Below are 24503 nucleotides of genomic sequence, written 5' to 3'. Positions count from 1 at the left end.
AAAGCTACTGGCAATGGTAGTGGTAGTGGTTGGGTGGTTGGTTTGATGGAAAGCGTTGTGAACGGCGTTGAAGATAAAAGATCCGAAGGACCCTCTGAAGTACCTAGGGAATCTGCGGTCGAATGATCACGTTGCTTCAAGTAAAACAGATCAAGACAAAGAGGAATAGAAAGATAGAAAGAGAGAGACATAGAAGAAAAACAAAAGAAGTAGAGAATTTGAAAACGAAACGTAAGATTTGTAGGATTTTATTTAGAAAAAAATTCAAAGAAAAAAGTGGAACAGCCCTTCCCCCTAGTTAAGTTAGAGACGGTTCGTTATAACTCGCGATGTAGCGACATTCGATTCATTTCCGTCGAGTTGGTGGGCGTTTGAGGGTGAGGGTGAGGGTGAAAAGGATGTAATTAATATCGTCGGTCCTGGCTTTCGCGAATTTCGCGACTGCGCAGGTCGTTTACTCACTGGGATGATAGTTGGTCTCTCTCGCGCCGGTCCTAGAATCCTCCTCCTCCTCCTCCTCCTCCTCCTACCCCCTTCTCGCTGAACACACCACCACCACCAGCACTAGCAGCAGCACCACCACCTTCTATCCACCTCGTTGTTACTCCCAGCACTTGGTTGAACCAGCACGCACCCCCTCTTTGGGGGTGGCCCTCTCGTCGTCGTTGAGGTTCGAGGTTCGTAGCTCTCAGTCGTGCCGGGAACTCGCTTCGTTGCGGGGTTACCTACTCTTCTTCTATATTCTCGGTTCAGGTATAACAAAACGCGTACGTCAAGTTTCATTTCTTCATCATAAATAACGTGACATATTTACATTTTCTTTTTCTACATCATATGTCAGATAATAAACTGAGTTAATATACGATGCGTATTCTGATCGACTGACAACGTTTTTGGGGTTAATTTTCTAATTGTCTCTTTCTATCTGTTAATTATTGTTACGTGTTATTATTCAGACTTAATTTCAGTTTGATTGATAATTATATTTTTGTATGTGTTACACTGAAGAATAAGAACTTTTTAAAGGGAAATTACTGGCACGAAAAAAGTGTCAATTTAAAACAAACAAACATACGATTATTCTTGACCTTTATTGGATGTTGAAAAAAAATAAAAAGGGGGAGGAACAGGTATGAATTAATCTAAATAATGAGACAAGTTTTGAAGCCCGCCAAAAAAGGGGATTTACATGAAATACATATAACCATCATTGTGGTTGGAAAAAGAAAATAAACAAAAAACCTTACTTTATCTGGTTCTATTTTTTCTTATTATTTTTTTCCCTCCACCCTCCCTCTTCAACGTGAAAACATCGAATCATTCGACCAAACACGTAAAAAGCAGTAAACTGAGAATGTTTCACCCTTACGTCTCAATGATCTTTTATTTTAAATTAAAAACTCATGAAGAATCATATTTACCTGTTTTCTACGTTAATTCGATCTGACACACGAATGGTGTGCCTTTGTATTCAATCTTAAAAAAAAAGGGACAGAGAAAATAATCAAATGGTTGTTGGTAATTCTTATCGTTGAAAAAGAAAAACACCTGTGTCGTATATCCAACGTGTTTTTTTTACCAATTAGAAGACTTCTTTATCAACAATCTTGTACAAGGTATATATATATATATATCTTATCGTGAATTTATTCAAGCAATAATCAAAGGACACGATACATCTACTACTACTATTATTACTATTACTATTACTACTACTACTACTACTACTACTACTACTACTGTACATTAACAACGATAATTGAATATAATTAACGTGACTGATAATACAGTACAAGGATTGCAACTTTGTTTCTCGCCAATTAGCGCATTAAAGTCTTATCGGTCATCTGTCGGTTGGTTGGTTGGTTGGTTGGTTGGATTGGACGATTTGATCTTACCGAGAAGACGTATAATTGACGTAACTGTGTATGTGTGTATGTGTGTGTTTGTATATGTGAGAAACTAAATAAAAATAAAGAGAAGAATAAAATGTGAAGGAACAAAATCGAAAGACAAGATAAAACGTCGAATCGTGAGAAAAAGAAAGAAACAAAGTCAAACGTGCACACGTTGCGTTCTTTTTCCAAGTGAAAGAAAAAAGAGAAAGAGAAAGAGAGAGAGAGAGAGAGAGAGAGAGAGAGAGAATAAAGATAGGGGGTGAAATTTAGGTGAAACTCAATGAAGAACGATTGACAATCCCATTTTATTGCAGTTTTCTCTGTTATTGTTCGCGCGTAATCTTACTTCCCTTACCACCACCCCCCAACCCTCTTTTTCCTGTTCCTCTTCCTACTTCTCTCTCTTTCTCTTTTTCATTTTCTTCTTTTATGCACATTGAAACAGCTTTTAACGAGCTATTCTCTTTAAAGAAGATAAACGTTAGCAGTTAACTCGAAATTTTCATTGGATGTTCTACGATCGAGGATCAATTCTACAAATGATTTAACGATGACATCAAAGGATTAAGATTAGAACAAGAAAGAAAAGTTAAATAAAGAAAAATTATAATATTATTGAGAAGAAATGATATGACAATTTATTATACTGAAAGGTATTTTTATCAGGATTGTTTTTTGATTAGTTATAAAAAACATGGAATATTAAAATTATATGAAATATTTGGATGAATTTTATTTCGTATGAGAAAAATAAATTTGTTCTACGTTTAACTGAGAGACAATAATTTTTGTTTGTGGTGAAAAGGATGAAAAGGGATGTAAAATAAAAAAGAAGGGATGTAACGTTTAAGGGAAAAAGATTTTGGAAAATCTCTTGTTATGTGTCTACACTAAGAAGAAAGATATCGATTGATCATGAGATCGAATATTTACTAGAAGATAGAAGAGATTTCAAAACAAGGTGAATAGAGAAGGACAAGAAAAAAGAAAACAAAAGGAAAAGAAACGAAACGAAACGAAACGAAAGAAAGAGAGAGAAAGATAGATCGGATAAAGGAGAGCATGCTGTCTTGGAGCACGTGACGAACGGTGTTGTTTTCTTTTGGGACTTCGAAAAAAGGTGAGCGCTTATGTTCTGTTCGTGATACTTCTTTTGGTTTTTTTTTCTTCTTAGGTTCGTCAGATTTTATACACCTGTTTGTAAATGTTTACATTTTTTACTCTTTTATTTTTATATATTTTAGATTTTAATTTCAACATTGTTAAATCTTTCCTTGTTCTGTTCTATGTGTTTTCTGTGTGCTTATGTTTTTTATTTTTTAACTTTAATTTCAACATTGTTAAATCTTTCCTTGTTCTGTTCTATGTGTTTTCTTTGTGTTTATGTTTTTTATTTTTTAATTTTAATTTCAATATTGGTAAACCTTTCTTCCTTCCTATTTTATGTGTTTTATTTAATTTTTTTAAATTTGATTTTATTTATTTATTTTAGAATTTACAGAACAACGATCATTTTTTATAATATTTCTACGTGTGTTAGTTTTGGAAAACGATGGGATGATGCTGGGAGGGGTACAGCCAGTGCTGAGATCCACCTTGATAAATGCACACTTGCTCTGGAATAAGAATTTCTTTCTATGTATGCACGTTTTGTGTATCTCTTTCTATTTCTTTTTCTTTTTCTACAGTCGTGACCTCCAGCTCGTCGTCTCTAAGGAATTTTTTCGGGTCTATTACTTTTTCTGTTTATTTTCTTGTTTTTTTTTTCTTTTTTTTTTTTTTTTAACCAGCTGACGGTACTGTTTTATATCAAGAAGATCATAAGAACATTGTTGCATGATCGGAATCTATATTCGTTTTACCTGTGATACATATAAACATATATAAAATATATCTTTAAGAAATGATCTGAATTTAAATCATTTGGAATAAAAATATGTGCATATGGGTAAGATAAAAACAAAGATAATTTTGACTAATAAAATGACATCTCAGTTTTACAATCTTTCATATACAGTAAAGAGCATAACTGAACCAATAACCATTACTTTTGTATAAATCTTTATTTATTGCTAAGAATGTAAATGAATATTAAAAAATGAACATTATAGTAAGTTTTATTTCAGTTAGAAGTATACATCACTAATTTTGTCAATAATTAATGTCTCCTCGTTTGGCATTTATAAACAAAATGGTTTGACTCGGTTGTTCACCTGTCCGTAAAAGGAACGTTTACGTGGAATGTTTTAGCAGTATTTTTACATATAGCAGTTTGATATGTTTACAAAATATATATTTTTTTTTTACGTTTACGTCTAAGCATTCAATTTCTCGCAATTAATCGAACAGAAAAGTGCACAAATAAATTAAAGCAAATATGAAGGCAATTGCTTTAAATTATTTCAAAAAAGTACTTTCTTTTTTGAATAACGGCTTATTAACACGTTAGACAGCGAAAAATTGTAGTGTTAGTTAGTCGACAGTGCAGAAAATAGGAAAAAAAAATACTGTAAAAGTATGTTATTAAATGTTGGAGGAAGACCCAAAAAATTATCACCGCAGGATGAACGAAGAATTATACGATTTGTCATATCTGGTGAAACTTCGAGTGCCACCATGGCCGAAAAATTATTTAAAAAAGATATGGATTATCAAATAAGCAAGTGGACAGCACAAAAAACTCTCAAAGGAGCTGAGTTTAGAAGCATTAGGAAAAAAAAGAAGCTGATGTTATAGAAGAAAAATATAAAGCTCCGTTTGGAATTTTTTTTCATATATATATATATATATGTTTTTTTAAATTTAAATTTAATATATAATTTATATTAATAAAATTGAAAAATTAATCAACTAAAATTTGCTAACAGTTTGACCAATAAACAAATGCCAATGAACCCTTTTCGTCACGATCTATCAACATTTAATAAGCACCTATTTCTAAAAGGTTTAAGAACAGAGCAGTTAGTATAGAATTCAACACGATAGTCCTTTTGGAAAGTGCTCGTAATTTAGCTCCTCGTATCGAGTAATTCTACGTTACGAGGACATCTTCTCATAATGCCGTCTCATAACGCCCTATAGGGTTTGGGGGATGAGGAAAGGGGTGATGCAAGCTCGGATTTTCCGAAACGGTACAGTCATTTTGCTGCACCTGCGTCCATTCAGAAGACAAGTGAGAGAGATAGAAAGAGATAGAATGAATATGAGAGAGTGTGTGTTAGGTATGTATGAAGGGAGGAAGGAAGGAAGGAAGGGAGTATAAGGAAGGAAGGAAGGAAGGAAGGAAGATCAACCACGTTATTAAGGGTCCCACGTCCTCGCTCATTACGCCACCTGAGAAAACCACATCGTACGTTTTGGCTTATCTCCATTAGGCGAACTGGAATTACATAGGCCCATGGTATAGTATATGTAAACTCTCGAACGTGAACGTGTACAAGTAGTAAATGGTTTTATGGGGGTGGGAAGGAATATATGTAACAACACACGTAGATATAATTTTAGAATTAAAGTGAGAATCGAAAGGAAATTACTATGATAATTGTATCGATTACAATCATGTTATTGAATTTAGGTTTGTATTATTTTTGATAATACTTTGCTGTCGTGTAGATTATAAAAATGGGTTTCCCAATTTGATAGTTGTAAGGATGATATCGAAAATCATCTAACTTTCTTATTAACACATTCGGTTATCTTTTACACCGGTTTTGCTTTTTCCTATTTTTTACTTCTCGTTAGTGACACGGTTAATTATTTATCCGAAAGCTGTCTGGGACGCGGCGAATGGTGAAACGGCATGATAATTAATTGGAAGTCAGGAGCACAGTTGGCTGTAAGTGAAATATGTACCTGCCACGAGTGTTTGGCCTAACTTCGTAAGACAACTTTGACGATTATCTACAATTTTTATTATATTCCGATTTTCAATTTGTTAATACATATACATATGTATATCTAATTAAATTGCCATTTGTAGTTGTTCAATGAAAATGATTAATAAACTTAGAAATAAAGTGAATCAACTCATGATAAAAATATAATGAAAATAAAATAAGTGTAATGGAAAGAAAAACCAAATGCAGTTACACTGATTACACATAAACACACATACAAAGTAAAGGGATCTGTAGGTTGAGTCAAAGATATAGTAATAGCAAAAAGAAGAGTACTCTTAATGATCCAGGTCAGTGATAAAGTATATTCACACCGAGTAGCACTAAATTTCAAGTCAAACCTTGCCGAGTGAGTCTCAGAGTTAATACAAGTTCGCGGTTAGGCGTAGGCCACACGTTTGGATTAAATAATGACACCAACCAACCAACTCAGGCAGAGGAAGGTTTATGACGTTGACTAATATCGGGTAGTAGGAAGCTTTTGATTAAAGGGTCTTTTACACCTCGCTCGTACTGACCCTGACGGAGGTGGGGGATCAATGGCCTTCCTGAAGGGAAGGTAAAAGACGATGTAGATAAACCTTCGGTCCGTAAAATTGTCGATAAAGTCTTTTTAATAGTTTCTGTCATGTAACTATCTCTAATCATGCATCTGATGCATTTTAAAATGAGAACTAACAAATTTCATTGAACAGAAAAAATAAGAAAAAAAGAATAAATGTTTTATAATAATTATGAGATTATTAGTTTAAATTATATTCAATAATATATTTTATTGAAGTAAATAAAAAAATGTATCACCGATGTTTTTGTTCGTACGTGTAAGCGAAATAAACCAACTGCATCGAAGCAAACGTTTGAGATGAGACATGATAGTACACGTGCGGCTTTTTTCAAATCCTCGAGCAAAAGGGGGTGTCAGGGGGTGAGAGGAAGGAAGAAGCCGATAGCCCGGAAGCCGACCCAGTTCTTACTCTATACGGTGTGTCAGATAAATTGGATCTGAACGGTTTTATCGTAAAAAACTCTTCGTTTCTTTTTTACTTTTTTTTCTTTTCATTCTCACTTTTTCCTTTTATTCTCGTTAAGACTTTGACACGGTATAGTAAATAGTAACTTTTATATTCTGTCAATTTTTATAACAAAATATTATATGATCGTATTATTTATAATCGTGTAAATATTTTTTTTATATATTTGTATCATGAGTTACAAATATTTGTACTAGCCATAAGAGATGATGGCATTTCATTGTTTTATTATGCAAAATATAAATATAGATCAATTCTAAAGTTTCATAGAAAAGCGTGCAGGAATAAATTGTAGAACGATTAGTGCAAGTAGAAACTTTCTTAAATTTCATGAGAGTATATTATATTCAGTAAATTCATTTCACATGACATTCATAGAACGATAGTCGTTAATTGTTATAATAGTTTGCTTTAATGTACACCCAATGTAAATCATTACTTCGTTTTACATGCACATGTTAATACGAATGTAGATAGTAGTACATATATATACGTATATATATGTATACTACATCTGGATTCGATTTAGTACTCTGACACTTTATGAGTTGTACTTAACGCGATTAATTAAACGGATTTAGTAAGATACTTCAAATAAACCTATTCCATATATATATATATATTACGAATAAGAGAAGTCAAGTAGTGGAATTGTCGTTATTTTATCATAAACTATGAGTATAGAAATTTTATTATTTATCGATGAATATTATTCTCCTATTTCCTATAAAATTCTAATAAAATTCTAATCAAATTTTGAATAATAAATCTATAAAGTTTGTTCATTTATTCGATTTTATTTATTTTTTTTCAGACATCAACAACCTATTAAAAAAAAAAACTAATAAAAATCTTTATTCCAACCCTCCACCCATCCCCCAAACCTTTAAATATTTCGTGTTCTCTTAACTTTCTATTTTACTCGTCGAAATATCGTTGAGTTCAGTCTCTAGCGTGAAATAGAGGGTCGCCAAAATGGTCGGCATGTTCAAACGTAGGGTTGAACCTTGCTTTTTAAAGACCGATCGTTAATTCACCGTTAAGTATTATATATAGTTGCTGTGTGCAAACCACTGACAAGTCAATTTAATTTATGTGCCAGTTTCTTCTTTCTCTCTTTCTATTTCTTACTAACTCACTTACTCACTCACTTATTCAGCATCAACATCAGCAGTAGCAGAAGTAGCAGCACAGAAATACACAACGACCGGCTAAATATCCTCCACTCTTGGTATAAACCTTCTCCTCCCTCCCTCCACTCCCTTTGGTGAAGATTTTAACTTCTGAAGACGATTCTGGAGACGTTCCAAACGCGTTCAACGTTCGGAACCACCACCATCACCACCACCCTAGTTTTTCTTTTTTTTTTTTTTAATGTTTTATTTTACTACACAGTCTACTTCCATCAATGCAGAAAAAACTAAATCCTCCTTTAGCCCTTATGGTAAAGGATTTTTCTTATTATTCTTCATGGATCATTTTAATTCAAATTTAACTGTGTATTTTTTTCCTCTTCCTCACTCATACATTCACACATTTACTCATTCATTTTATAAGAGTACAAATATCAGTCTTGTTAAATGAAGTCGCGATTCGTTCAGTTTAGTACAGCCCTTGGCACTGGCTTCAAGTTTGCACTTACCGTATTAGGTTTCGTCGAGAAGGTTGAACGTATCCAACCAACCCACCCACCCACCTACCTACTAACAGGCACGGTTACACAAACCCAAGGTTTTCTTGCTACACAACACCGACCAGTATCGGTAATTATGGAAATGGTCTGCTGCATTGATCGTGCCAAACTCTGCCTACCTGCTTGTCTTCTCTTATTCCAAAGTGACGTGAAAATAATTGGCATTTTTTTTTCTTCTTCTTTTTTTTCCTTATTAAACAAACAAACGACGATAATTAACGATATTTTTTTCATCCATCTTTCGAAATATTTTCTTTCTTTTCTCTTTGTTCTCTGTTTTTATTTTTTTTTATTTTAAATAATGTAATGTTAATACTATTATCCCATTTTTATTATTAAAATGTTTTCTTATCAAATATCACGAATTTGTTGTCGAGAATTTTATTTGATATAGATCTAGATAAAGAATTATAAAATATAGTATTTCAAAAGAGAGAGAGAGAGAGAAAGAGAGAGAGAGTGAGAGAAGACAGTTCTGTGAAAACTCGTAAAAGTATTTACCTAATGAGTCGAATCTCTCTCTCTCTCTCTCTTTTTCTTCCTCTCTTTTGAAATTCTTTTCCATGACCTAGTTTCTTTTCTGAAGGAATGTACACACATTTCTGTTATATACAAAGTTTATACTTTTTTTTTTTTTTTTCTTGTCAACGTAAGTCGAAATACTTCACGCCAAACACATTGCAACGTTTCATCCACTTATTGCACTATAAGATAAAAAATAAGAAAATGTAAAAAATAAAAGTGTAAAATAAAAACAAATTATATAAAATACAACATTCGTTCTATAAGAATTATATATTTTTATTTTTTATGGAAGTAATCGTATTGAAAATATATTGTTGATTTTACAAATTATTTTGAATTGTTAATTACGTTCCATGACTAACCCTGTAAATTTATAAAAAAAAAAAAAAAACCAAAGAAAATTCTCAATATATTTATTATAAGGATTTAAGGATCCAATGATTCAAAAATCCAAAAATTCATTCCTTAAAATCAATCAGCTCCTTCCACTTTCCTTTTTTTATCCTTCCCCTACTTTTCCATCTTTATTTTCCATCTTACACATCTTCTTCCTTCTCAATCTTCAATCCATCTTTTTTTAAAAACCCTTAATCCACGATACTCGACATTTTGTTTACAGAACGTGGTTATTCAAGGGGTTAAACTCTCGACCAAGTAAAAGGGTGTCTAACTTGTAAAAGGGAAAAGAAGTGTTAGAAGAAGAAGAAGAAGAAGAAGAAGAAGAAAAAGAATAAAAAGAAGAAAAGTTAGAAAAGGATCAAGAGATTGACTAGGTGTTGGGAAGGGGTTAGAAGTTAGGGGGTGAGGGTGAAAAGCAAGCTCGGCCTCCGCAATCAAACAACGATCACGCCCCTTAATGACCAAGTGACTGTTGTTGCTCCTCCACTCGTATCGGAGCTGTTTCACGCCGTGGGGTTGAAACAGCTGCGAGTGACACCCCCTTCTTGTGTATACTCTCTCTTACACACATACACATATATACACTTTTGTTCTATCCTTATCTTCGTATACATCTTCTGTCTCTCTTCAATACTTGATCCATCTCCTTGTACCTATTTCTCTCTCTCTCTCTCTTTGATGGTTTCAACAAACGGTATTTGGCACCCTCGTGCCAACACACAACCCCCATACGTAATTACTGCCAACTACCAAAATGTCTCTCTCTCACTCTCTCTCTCTCTCTCTCTCTCTCTCTCATTCCTCCCCTTTTAGAAATTTGCATTATCAAGCTTTACCTACATTATTTGGAACACCTTAAGTAAAATTGTTCTACCAAACGATTAGGTGGCTGGGTGGATTATCATTATTAATATCAATATTGTTATTTGTTTTTTTGTTATATTATTATGTTGGTTTGTATATAAAAAAAAAAAAAAATAATCCGAGGAATTATTCAGGAATGATAAAAATCCAAAAGAATCCCATTGGTTGTGCACCACATCTGTTGGCAAAGATATTTTTTTTTTAGGGGCAGGATAAAGGGGATATAGGTTGCGTCGAAGGGAAGTTTCTTTTCTTCGTTTAAGTTTTTACCGTCTGTTCTAAACCATAAGATTTCGATGGTTGAATCACCGTTATACTACTAGTAGTTGTAATAATAGTTGTAGTAGTGGTAACGTTTGAAAGAAATGAAACCTTATATCTATGTAAATCTCATGTATCTATTTCTATGTATGAGGCAAGAATCGTTGACTATTTATATGCATGTGATTGTGTGCATATCATGCATATATAGGAATATGTAAAAATCTCGGTGTGTATTTTCTATCCATATAAACTTACATATGTTGTGTGTTCTATACTTACACTGTCAATATTTTCTCTCATATAACCATATACATATATAGAAATTGGTAAAAAAAAAGAAAAAAAAATAATAAAAAAAAGAAATACCTATCTATCTATCTGTACGTATCTATTTGTAGATAGATGAATTTTTTTATAGTTTTTATTTTTTTTCGGGTTAACTTTATTACTTTTGTGAATAACCATTCGTAGGGACGTAACTTTTAACGTAAACTTGTGTTTTTTAGATGCGAATGAAAGAAACTACTTGGCAAAAGATGCGAATCGCGTTTGACTACTAGTCTTCTACTTCTTCTTCTACTTCTTTTTCTTCTTCTTCTTCTTCTTCTTTTCACGCAAAACTATTCGGTAAACATTCGGACTGGTGGATGTAAAACTGGGTTATCGATTTACGATGTTTCTCCGATTTTCATATCGAAACTAACTGGTAAACTCGTATTTGTCAGAATAGAAAAAAATTACATATTATTACTTACTATTATTATTAATGCATAACATGCAAAACATACTAGGATGCTCCGGCCATATGTTGCTGTGGTTTTGTTTATAAAATATTGATTTAATATAATTTGAAACTATTTAATAAATTATAACAAATATCCAAATGATATTTTCTCTAAATATAATCTTCGATAACCTACGGGGTTTTGAAACGAAACCGATCGATTTACAATAGTTCAAACGTACCTATATATATAAATATATACATATGCAATAGGGGGTGTGGGGGTGGGTCACACGTTGCGTTGTATATCTGTGACGCTTATCAACAAGGACGAGTATCTCTCTTTCTCTCTCTCTCTCTCTCTCTCTCTCTTTCTCACTCACACTCTTGTCTATCGCGTATCATGTTCCTAGTCCCGCGTTTACAACGCGTTGGTCCGCGAACAATAGTGCACAAATCACCCGTAACCGTTTGCGTGCGTAGCCATTAACCATCCTGGCACGTATACGTGCGAGACCTATAGGACAGGACAGGATAGGACAACGCAGGAAGGGCCTCTGCACTCTCAACACACCTAAGCGACGTTCCTGCTAGTAGCGAGCCCGCATCCGTTATCTTTTGTCTCCTCGATCTCGTATATTTGTCATAATCCCATACGCGCCCACGGTGGTGGTCCACGAATGAATGTTATGCTATTTCTGTTGCTTCTGCTTTTACTGCTTTTGCTTTTGTTGCTTTTAACTTTGGTTCGGGTGTTACCTGTCGATTGCATTCACCTGTGTGTGTGTGTGTGTGTGTGTAAGTGTGTATTTCTGGATTATATTATAAGATATATGTTAAATAAAGAATGAGATCGTATACTTGAGACAGATTAGTGTTATCATTTGTATTATAACATTGGAATCATGTTTGTCATACACATGGATTTGATGATGAAAGTTACAAACCAAAGAATTGGATATGATTTCGCTTAGTCTTGATTTATTAGAATCGTTTTGAAAGTTGGCATCATTTTGTTATGTTACATGTTATACTTCAAATGCATGAGAACGAAAGTGAGAGTGAGAAAGAAAATAATTCTTGAAATGAATCCTGCCGATTATCGTGAATTTAGATAACATAAATCTTAAACAATACTTATCATATTTGCAAATATGTAACAGTCAATATTTGATACTTCAACAAAAGATCTATTACGTCATATGGAATTTAATCGAAAGAATAATATCATAAATCATTTTTTTTTTTCCATTGTATAATATTTCTTAAATCTTGAACTTATCATGTGGAGTAATACTATAAGATTTTTATTTCTTTTTTTTTTTTTCTTTTATCATCATTTATCAGTTCATATAATAAACGGTGTCAATTGTCGAGGTTATCAACCTTGGGTGGTATGTGTGATACTACACGATGATTCTTGGTAACCGAATTGGTTATCGGTTATCGTGCATGAGCGCACCTTTGTCATCATCGTTGTGCAAACACGCGTGATACGATAGCTAGCCGATCATGATAATTTTATACATTTTCTCTCTCTCTCTCTCTCTCTCTCTTTACGTTTGTTAAAATATGTTATATAACATTTTAAATTTTGAATGAAATTTAAAAGAGTATTTTTGCCTTTTTTTTTTGTTTTTATGAAAAACACGATTGGACAAATCCATTAATTTACTTTTTTACTTCAATAATTTTCAATGCATTTTCAATTATTTCTATAGAAAATGTATATTACTAATGAGAATAAAAAAAGAAGAAGAAGAAGAAGAGAAAGGAGTAGCAGAATAAGGGTTGGGGTAGGAAAAATTATATCTCACCGAGGTATAGAACAAAATTTCTACGAAGAAGAAAAGAAAAAACCCTAGCATGGGGAAACCCTTTTCGCAATTTATTAACGTAGTGCGTTTGGATATGTTTCATTGGTAAAAGAGAGGGGTTACAGGGGGGTAGGGGGTTGCAATGATAGGAGTAAGTAACGATGCTGTGAAAATTAACCCCCTTTTCCCGGATATTCTCGCGTATCCGGTCGCATATGGTCGAAAACCGTAGTAACACTCCGATATTTACTTTTCATATAGCTGCTGGGATACTACTGGGATATACACTCACCTACGGTCAGAGTTATAAATTATTAGGAAAGACAAAAAAAAAATAGAAACAAATAGAAAAAAAAAGAATAAAAATGTGCAAGACTTTAACGGTATTTATGTAACGAATATACGCTATTTATAAGCCAGTTACCTGGGGTTTACTTGCTTGCTTTTCTATTTTTTTACCTGACAAAATCGATGTTCCTTATGTAAACGTTTTTTTCCATGTATAAATGTATGTATACATATATATATATATCAGAGACAAAAATCAGTACACATGAAAGTTTGATGATTAATATCTTTTGAACGCTTAATTTAATGGCCAAAACATAAGACACCATTTTTATAGAGCAGTTAATTTCTTACAAAAATTTGTATTGCGCATCTTATAATAGTCATTTATTGTCGAGTTATAAAATTCATAAACAAAAATGAAATTTGTCTAAAAATCATCAAATTTAAATCTTCAATATCATTCAAATGGTGAGGTTTACGGAAAAAAATATAAGATACCTTTTTTGTAGAGCATTAAATTTCCTACAAAATTTGTCTAGAACATTTTTCTGTACAATCAATAAATAATGAGATATGAATTTTAATCTATTGGATTGAAAAAAAAAATAAAAAACTGCGATGCGGAGGATCTTCCTATTAAAATTAAAAGCTCATATTTGGTGAGAATTGTTTTAAGGTGTCTAGCAACCCATTTTTTCGTGGCACTTGAAAAAAAAAATAAGTCATTTTTTTGACCCACCCTAATATATATATATATATATAAATGTTATTATAGATTTCTCAGTTTTGTTTTCGTTTTGTTTTGTTAGTTTCAATTTAATATACGATTTTTTGGTAAAAGATTGAATATTATATTTATTATTTATTTGATAAAATATATCTGTTTGTTTAATATCAATAGAAATAATGTAAACGTTCATTTGTTAATTATTTCACACAACCAATCTTTTAATCATTAAATACACAATTTATTGTTGTTATTATTATTATTATTATTATTATTTAAAATGTTGGTTAATAAAATCAATAGAGACAAAATAACCGCGTTATTAATAAAATAATCTCATCCTTGTTTATAACATACATTGATAAATAAAAAAAAGTTTAATTTTTCATTAGTACTCATTTTAATAAATTGATACATTGCAAATTAAGTAAAAGGGGAATAAAAAAAGAATTTCTTTTTTTTTTATTTGGCATCCCTCGTTTACTCGAGCAGGTCAGGAAAAGAGGTTGAGAAGGGGGTGGATGAAAAACAAGTTTAAAAAACAAAATGTTCTAGTACTCATCTGATCGTTTCATCACTCTTGGCTTATTACGAAGGCGAGGAATAGTCGACGAACAACACCCCCGTTTCCCGTCCACCCCCTCATTCAACTAAAACTACCCTCTCGACTGGCATCCAACGCTTTACTATCTCCCTCTCTTTCTCTCTCTCTCTCTCTCTCTGATTTTTTTTTCTTTTGGTCCGTCGAGCAAACAGCTTGAATAAACGCGCGTGATTGGACCCGATGTATGCGCATCTGGCTACTAAATGCGCGAATAGGGAAGCCAAGGAAGGGTAGAAAGGGTAGGAAGGGTAGCTTTTTATTTTTTATTATTTTCTTTTCACTTTTTTTTTTCTTTTACACTTGCGAATAAGTATTTGCGATACACCAGTGCAATTATTTTTTGAAGTTGATTCAATATTAATTTATTACGAAATTATGAATTATTTATAATATATGTTTAATAATTATACTTTGCGGAACAACAAATTATGCTATTAATCAATTTAACAACATCGCGTGTGACTTCATTTTTTTTCCAATCTTTTTAATAGAGAACAATGTATCGATCCAATATACGACGTGAAAGATATTGATTTAAAACTATCGTCATTCGGTGACGCATGATGTAATCAAGTATGAGGAAAAGTGGGAGTGTGGGGAGGTGTTGGGTTCATCACTCAGGTTCTCTCGTTTTTTCGGGGGTGGGGTGGGGTGTATTGTCGCATAATCATTTTTGAACCGACACGTTCGGTGTAAAATCTTTAATATGATTTATTATACGATCGAGTGAGTGAGTGAGTGAGTGAACGAAGTGAGGATGATTAAAAGCGCGTTTCATCCTCGACGGTGAGCATTATGGGTAATAGGGTTAATTAGTATCCTATAGTAATAGTAGTAGTAGTAGTAGTCGAAAACGTTTAGTTAATTGATCGATCCATTGTAATTATTTTTCCTATACGATTTTCAACGTTAATTTCAATCTAAGTATATATCATTTTACGTTCAATCAAATGTCATTTAATTCAACATTTACTTTAATCCTTCAAAAAGTAATTTTTAATGGATGGGAGTGGGTGGTGATGGTGGTGCTGTTAAAACAGTATACTTTCCTAATTAATATTTTCTATATTATTAAATATAATATTCTTCTTTTTGTAAATCAGAAATGGGATCAGAAATCCTAACAGTGTTCGCGTTGTGATTCACTATATCTATCTTTTGAACAACCCCTCTTTCTTCTGTTTCTAGCTCGTTCCAGTAGCGAGTAAAAGGGAAGGTGGGGATGGGGGTTGGTTTGGGGTGGCTGTACCACCGACAGCGAGTCACAATAATATTAGATTACCTCAACCCCCTCATGCTTGACTCCCTGCTAGCAATCTCACCGTTTTTACACCGTCTCTCCGAGAGTCATCCGTCTCATCCCAACCCTCCTCCCCTTCCCTTTTCTCGACCTTTTACTACTCCACCCACTTCTTCTTTTTTCCTTTTCTCATTCTACTACTACTAGTACTATTTTCTAGTGGATGATCGTGTTAGGAACTGGGAAAAAGGGAAAACAATCTTTTGGTGGAATAATTTATCGGTGGCTAGCCGAAACTTGGCGAGAAAAACCAACTAAAACCAAGCAACGTCGTCCCTTTATCTATCATTTTGGATTGCTATGTTTCTTTAGTTTTTCTATATAGATATATAGATATATTTCTGAAAGATAGGTAGAATATTTGTTTTGACATTTGGCTTGAATTCTTTATTATTATATCAGATTTAGAAATGGTACGAGTGTTATTACATTATTTTTTCATCAATCAATTTAGATTGAATAATAATTTGTTAGTATAGTTGTATTAATCAATAATTATTATTTCTTTTCTTTTTTATTTATTTATGTTAATATGTATTTCATCAAACATTCGATAAAGTATGATACTTTTTATTTTTTTTTTTTACACGTATTTATAATATGAAAGAGATAGAAGTACGTACTTAAGTTGTACCATGTTAAAATTCAATTTCAAGAGAACACTTCTAACGAAATTAGATTTACATCGGTTGTAGGGTGGTAGAAAGAGGAATGAGGAGGGGGGGGGGAAGTTATTCGATGAAATAGCTTGCATCAAAATATATCTTTGCAATATTTTATACGAGTTTGGAATAAAATTGTTCAATCATACATTTTTGACGCACACACACACACACACACACAGTTTAATCAATAATATTCTTAGATTTGACTTTATCAATAAAAAGTTCTTATCAATACGCGAATGAATTAATTTAATCGATAACTGTTTAAAACAAATATTCGTGAGAAATGAAATTAATCGATTTATGAATAAGAAATGAAAAGTTTTATATGGGAAATATCTATGGGGGATGATAGACCAGTAGAGATGCCATCAGTGTTCAGTTGACAGTTCGATATAAGCTGAATAACGGTCTGGTGATTGCGAACATCGTTAATATGATTTACGAATCGCGAAATGTCGTTTAGTTATTGTTCATGCGGTCCGTTGATTTCGATTTTACGTTTTATGCGAATTATACGGATAGATAATGGACTCTCTCTCTCTCTTTCTGTCGGTGTTTTTTCTTTTTTTTTAATCGATATATCTCGATACACTTATTTCTATTTTTTTCATATCACGTTGTTCAATAAGAATATTTAATTATCCAAAAGAGAAAAAATACAACTCATTGAAATTAAATCTTATTGTTAAAATTGTAATTATTTAAACATTTATAAAATACATAAATCATCGTACAAATTGAATATAATTTATTTTAGAATAAAAATCCTATTGCAATTCTCATAAAAGTTCACATATTTATCAAGTTTATTATATTGCATTAGAATATTAATTTTTTGTATATTAAACAACATAAGAATTATCTAATAAATTACCAAACTCTTGTCACACTTATCATTCCGTGCATTCCTTTAGAAAAAAAAAAACCAAAAGTATTTAACAGTAATTATCTGTTCACGTTAGAAACCACCATGTAACCACGAGCAACCAGCATAGAAACTGTTGTAATCTTCTTTTTGTTTCTATTCTACCAAACGATTCAACACATATACAAACACACATACACACACATATACAAAATTTCTATTTCTATCTTCTATCTCTTTATCCAGAAACCGTTCGACCTGCATCTACATCGAGGTCATCCATTCACACGCTAATTCGTGACTCAGACGAGCAATTAATCAAGTTCATTCACATCATGGGGAGGGGGGTGTAAAGGGGAGTTTAGGGGGTCTGAGGGGGTTTGCCTCATCACCAGAACTTCAGCTTAACTTCTACGTTACGATCAATTACGTGAACTCTAACCACGTGACTCAAAACCTTCTCTCTCTCTCTCTCTCTTTCTCTTATTTGATTGTACAAATAAGAGAAGATGGTTATTCACCATAATTTCTGACTATTGTTACATGCGTGATAAATTCATGTTATTTAAAATAAAAATCATGCATAGAAAGCGACAAATTTGTTTTGTTTATTTTTTTTTTTTTTGTATCATCATACTTTTATCTCTTGCATACGCTTACAAGTTCTTGTTTGAAGAGGAAGAGAGAGAGAAAAAAAGAGAGAGAGAGAGAAAGAGAAAGAGTATGTTTGTTCAAAGCAATTCTCGTAGGATGGTTCACATCAAGAGATGTTACATTTACGATGGACCAAAAAAAAAAAAAACCCGAGTTTTCTCTAACTTTCTCTCTTACGATGTTCAACAGAATGTTACATAGTGTCATATAACTTTTATCCTAAACGTGTGTTGTTATACTCTTTAATAATTTATATATATATAAATAAAACGTTTCGTACTATTAGGTTAAACGTGTTTTTACTTTCTGAATTTTAATACTAAACGTCAATTGCGAGTTAGGCCAAGTGTTAAAGAATTTCATACGTGTACCTGGAGTCAATTTAAGGGTTGTAGTAATTTTGAATCTTTTGAGAAGGGTAAAATGAAGTACCTAACATCAATTCGAGCATGTTTTTCGTACTCTTCGAGTAAATTCCACTTCCTTCAATTTACTCACTCTTTCTATCTCTCATAGTAAAACTCTTTCTATCTTTATATATTTTTTTTTTTCTTATGCTCACGAGTTCGCAATTTTCGTAGACGTCGGGCAACCTGATACGCGTCTGACGTCGCGTTAGACTTGATGGAGATTTTTCTTTCATCCTTTTTTTTTTTCTTTCTTTCTCTCTCTCTTGCGATATCCATGGAAATGCACTTTTAATAACACTCTTATATTATTCTTCTTCTAAATTTGATACCTCCATTAGGAAGAAATTCTTGGTTTAAAAATAAAAAATAAAAAATAAAATAAAAATTACTTAAGTTACACCTACAAATGTCGTAGTAAATTTAAAGACTGTCCCAAAGTGAAAAAAATAAATAACTTTATCCAGAATATCGAAAACACACGTACAAAATAGAAGAAAAAATGTAGAATTATTTTATTAAAAATATTCTTATATTTTATTATATATATATATATATATATAATGGTGTTATATATCCAATCAAAAGTAAGAAAATAAGAAAAAATATAATACCCATTCGTCCAGTTAACTTTTACATAGAAAAAGAAAAAAGAAAAACAGAATAAGAAATGTTCGTTTTATCGCATCCCTAAAAAAAAAAAAAAAAATAAAAAAATAAAAAATGGGGGAAAGGACAGAGAAAAACTTAAAATCAGGTAGCAGCACTAGAAGTAGCAGTAGCAGTAACAGTAGCAGCAGGAAAGGTTAACAACATGGAAAAGTTCTTGACAGGATAGTGGAAAGTAGAAAGAAGAAGGAAAAAGATAAGGTTATATCATTAAATGGGTCTATCTTATGCTTGATCCAAAAGACTCCCCCGGAAACTTTCTTTCTTTCCTCTCATTTTCATCGTAATTAAAAGTTACAGGCGATACAAACGTTGCCTTTTATCTTTATCATCAACTACGAGTCAAGATTCCGCGTCCTTCTTCCTTTGTTTATACTCCCAACCCCCAACCCCTACCTTCACCTTCACCAACTTCACCCTCGTTCATTCTTTATCTATTTTCTTTCTCTACGAACTTTCCTTTTTAATCTTTATACAATTTACTCCAGTATATATATATATATATGCACGCACATCCACACACAAATACACTAAGGTAAACTCTTTAACACGATTCTATAATATTATATATATTTTACTTTCCATAAATTCACTTGATTGTTTATTTAACAATCAATAAACTGATTTTTATTTGATCAATTACGTCAGTGATTTTGTTTCCATGACAATCTCAATTTTCAATTTTCTGATATTATTAATTTCATTAATTTCTATTACCAAAGTAGAAATTATCATTTGACATAGTCGAGAGTGATTTATTTTTAAACAAGTGCGTTCATAAAACGTGATTTATTAAATAAAATAAAAAAGAGAAATAAGGAATAAGAAAAAAGTACAAATGATTTTTTTCTTCTTAGAATAGAGGTTATGTCACAAGCACACTACTACGTGAATCAAAATCAGCGTGAAGAATCTGTTTTTTTTTATCTCTGACTAACACTTTTTTTTTTTTTTAATTTCTTTTTCTTTTTTGTTTTATTTTTCTCTATTTTTTTCTCTATCACGTCGTTGTTTATCTGCTGTTGCTGTTGTTGCGTGAAATGAAAACGTTTTTTCTGAATCCAACCGTGTTACTACGTTCGCGAGTAGTATTGCATACAACTTTTTTTTTTTTTGTACAAAAAGTGCATGGCAACGTGTGCCATTAATCGGCTAATGGCACGCAATTCGATAGACGTCTGGACGACTATTAACAATATTTTTTTTTCTTCTTTTTTTTTTTTTTTTAACCGAAGAACTCTGCTACCTTCATCCGTTTTAAATTTCACGCACATGGCAGCACGCATTGATAGAGAGAATGGAACATTCGAAAAAAAAGTAACAAGATTTTTCACAATTGTTTTTTTTTTCGCGTTTTTCCTTTCAAACGAAGTTTGTTGTTTTTTTTTTTTATTTTTATTTTTTATTTTTTTTTTCAATAATTTATCCATCGAAATCGAATTTCTACGAGTTCCTCTTTTTTTCCTCTCTCCCACTCCTCATATTTATAGATTTTTTTTTTATAAATTCTTTTCTACTCGTTCGAATGAAACGATCAAAATATAAAAAAATAATAATTGGTTTATAATTAAAAGAGAGAACAATTGTTTCTTTTTTCTTTTCTAACAATAGTTAAATGGTTCAATATATAATATTATTTTAATTTTAATTGTATTTTTTAATGATCGATTTTCTAAATTTGTTTTTACAGAAATATGTTCAAACAATAAAAATAAATCTTGACGTGGTATCTATCAATGAAGTAAAAAAGAAAATCCTGATATTAAGTTCCTTTCTAATGAGCAAAAGCACGTCTTTATTGTTGAGTATTTTCGAACTAGAACAAAGTTCAATGAACTTACGATGGATGAGCTTCTTCTCTTGCTCTTTTGTTCTTTACCAGTTTTTATAATTGATTCATTAGAACGGAAGTTACTTTTCTTGTTCCTATCCTATTTCTCTATCTCACATTCTTTTTTTATATAATATAATTTAAACGAGTATATATATATATACGAGTATAATATAATTTTACGAGTAAAAATGTATAAAGGATATTAACTAAATAGGTAAGGTAAAAAATTTGTTTTTGTATTAAATATTTTACAAACAAAATATTTCATACCAATTTACATCATTTATTTGTTGTTTATTGATCCACACACATATTAAAAATTTTTTTTATTGTTTTTGTAAAACATTGATTAAAAATTTGCATTAATTATAAAAAAAATGAAACAAAACATACGTCAATGTAATTCTAATAATTATAACCTCGAAATTGTAATAACGTAGAAAGAGCATACAGTATTATAAGTGTCAAAATGAATTTTATTTGATTTCCTCTCTATTATTATTATTATTATTATTATTATTATTATTATTATTATTATTATTATTATTATTATTATTATTACTACAAGGAAAATAATTTTACCATTTACCATCATCATCATCATTATTATCATCAACATCAATATTATCTTTGTCATATAATATTATATCGTAATGTAATAATAGGAGTACAATTATTTAGTATAATGCAAGTTTATGCTGAAAATAAACATCGAAGAGATTGAAAATGTCGATCGATAACTAAAAAAAAAAGGTTGAGAGAGAATGTGGAAAGGTTAAAGGGGCAGTTTTATTCATGGAGTACCACACAAGCATTTTCCACGTGATTCTAGTTAGTTATTTTGGGGTAGCAACATTTACGTTTCTATGTATGATGATTCACTCGTTCCTTGTTCATTTTCTATTTTCTATTTCTGTCTATCTATCTATCTATCTATGTTTCTTTCTCTTACAAATTGAAAATGATTTTGTTACGGGATGGTTGTAGGTGACTGCAGAAAATTGAGGTCAACGTTGCATCAAATGGAAAAGTGATTGACTATGAAAAACATGGGCTGATGAGAGAAACCATTTCAGTTTGCCATTTTACGTATCCTACCTCTCCACCTTCTCCCCACCATTGTTGCTTCGACGATACGTGAAATTAATTCTCTCTTTTTCTATTTCAAACTTTTATTTCATTTATATTTATCTTTCAACCCTACACATTCAATACTTATATGTTTTATTTTGTGAGTGCGAAAAACAAGTAATTGATACCAATAAAGTTTCATTCCAACACTAGTAGCTGTTAGTGGTGGAGAAAAATCATTTATACTGATTTATTTGGATTAATTAGCAACGAACCATAGAAGGAAGGGGAGAGGAGGGATAGGTAAAACGTTGGAACGTTGAAAATCATTTTATCGGAACATCATACACCCAGTTTGTTCTTTGTACAAACGAACGAATCAACGAACGAATCAACGAACGAATCAACGAACGAATCAACGAACGATCGTTACGCTTATTAAGTACTATCGAGTATAGTACTTTCGATTTTACGTATTATAATCGTTTCATCGATTTTAACCCTCTCCTGCCCTCTACCTTGTTCTTCCACCCACAATCGATCATCGCTGTGAATTTTGCACTGTTTATAAAACGAAGTGGAACGACGCGTGTTTAATTCGATCGAAAATTTCTGACGAAACATAAACCACCCTTTGCGGCAAATTCAAGAGTGCGAATTCAAATCGCAAAAGAGGGGTTGGCATGTACAAAGCATGGTCCTTCAACATTGGAAAGGGGTGAGAAAACAGGGAGTGGGGTAGGTGAGAATCGATTGAAACGTTTGCAATTGGATCGATTCAATCAATGCCATGTGCATGAATATAATCATCATCATAGTTATCGTCATAGTCATCGTCATAGTAGTCATCGTCATTGTCATTGAGAAATGCGAGCTAGGAGGATGAGTTTCTCTATGCTTATGACAAAGGTTTTGGCAAATCTATGAAACAAATAAGTGTGTCTAAGCAGCAAATGACATTATGCATTAGTATGAGAAATCTAACGGCGTGTTGTCCTGGATATAATCCTAGCTATACCGATTTGTCTCCTTTGTGAAAGCCAATCACGTACGATACGGATCTACGATCAAAGCTAGAGAATACGATTTTACTGTTAAACACTATGCTCAACGTTTGTTTCATGATATATGTATACGATTACAGGTATGATATGCATGGTTGGGTCAGGGTTGTGTCAGGTTTTTTATGGGGAAAGGGGGCTTTTTTTTTTTAACTGTAAAACTTTTCTTGAATCTGTGAATCAAAAAAAAAATGAAAGGTTTTAGGATACTTTTACAATGATGAAATTATTAAAACATTTTAGTATGTGAAATATTTGATTAATTATAATAAATATATTTATGGGTTTATTACTATTAAAAAGTTCATTAAACTTCGATTATTATTATTCTTTTTATACTTGTACAATATTTTTAAACAGTTATTGCATTTTTTCTTGTTGTACTAACTGTAATTAAAAAAAGTGATGTATCTATACTTTAAAACTATTCCAATTTGTCGTTTATTTCTAACAATAAGCAAAAAATTACTCGTAGGTAGTTCGATGGATTTTTATTATTCCCACCAATTGTTTGTCCATACGAAAGTTACGAAAGTTTTTAAACAACGGGGGAAAAAAGGGGCTCAAAATAAAAAAAAGGGTGATCGTTATTTTGGAACATCGAAAGTTACGTTCGATGCAACGACAAAATAGTCGCTCGAAGGGCTTTAATTAAAAAAAAAAAAAAAAGAAAAATAGAAAAGTACGAGAAATAAAACGAGAAATAAAAAGAAAAGAGAAGCATAAGAATAGGAAAGTAGAATTTTCGGTTCGAGTATAACAATAGTGTGAAACCTATGAAAGGGTAAAAAGAATTCTATAGTGAAAACAACTAGGTTGCCGAATAGTAAAATACTGACAACGTTTCTATAAATGGTAATCAGTAAGAAAGAAAAAATGTAGGATTGTTATTATGAACGGTGGTAGTGGTTTGGTAGGGAACAACACGATAACCTACTTTTCTTTTTAACAAAATAACTTTTCGTTGGGTCCTATTACGTACGAATTTTAATGAACTTAATATAGTATAAAAACATCCTGATATTAAAAATTGTAAAAATGCTTAACTTGCATTAGATGTATTCTGTGTTTTATACGATGTTCCAATATACAGGTAATCCAAATATATGTATGTAATTATCCAACGATTAACACATAAACACACACACCCACCTACACTTGCACAAATATGCATATCACTCGCGTAATCATAAAAAACGAACAAGAGTATTCACGCGAAATAAATTTGATACTTTTCTAAT

General features: G+C 31.8%; 1 protein-coding gene across 3 annotated transcripts in view; it reads left to right on the top strand.

Annotated features, from left to right (window-relative positions):
- The first annotated feature begins 612 nt into the window (after positions 1–612).
- Positions 613–24503, top strand: part of pxb (putative Hedgehog signaling attenuator pxb) — a 367180-nt gene continuing 343289 nt past the window's right edge. The window contains exons 1-2 of one of the 3 annotated variants that reach the window (XM_089170132.1): positions 613–2168; positions 2370–3018. The gene's annotated coding sequence lies outside the window, so the exon portion shown is untranslated. Of the gene's footprint in view, positions 3019–24503 lie in introns of all 3 variants that reach the window. The other 2 variants (XM_015321056.2, XM_015321057.2) reach the window with 2 other exon arrangements.

The sequence above is a fragment of the Polistes dominula genome, unplaced genomic scaffold (genome assembly GCF_049000335.1).
Source record: "Polistes dominula isolate Pdom_NZ unplaced genomic scaffold, Pdom_raw_medaka contig_29, whole genome shotgun sequence".
In the NCBI taxonomy this organism is placed as follows: Eukaryota; Metazoa; Arthropoda; class Insecta; order Hymenoptera; family Vespidae; genus Polistes; species Polistes dominula.
This window is presented reverse-complemented; position numbering and strand designations above follow the sequence as displayed.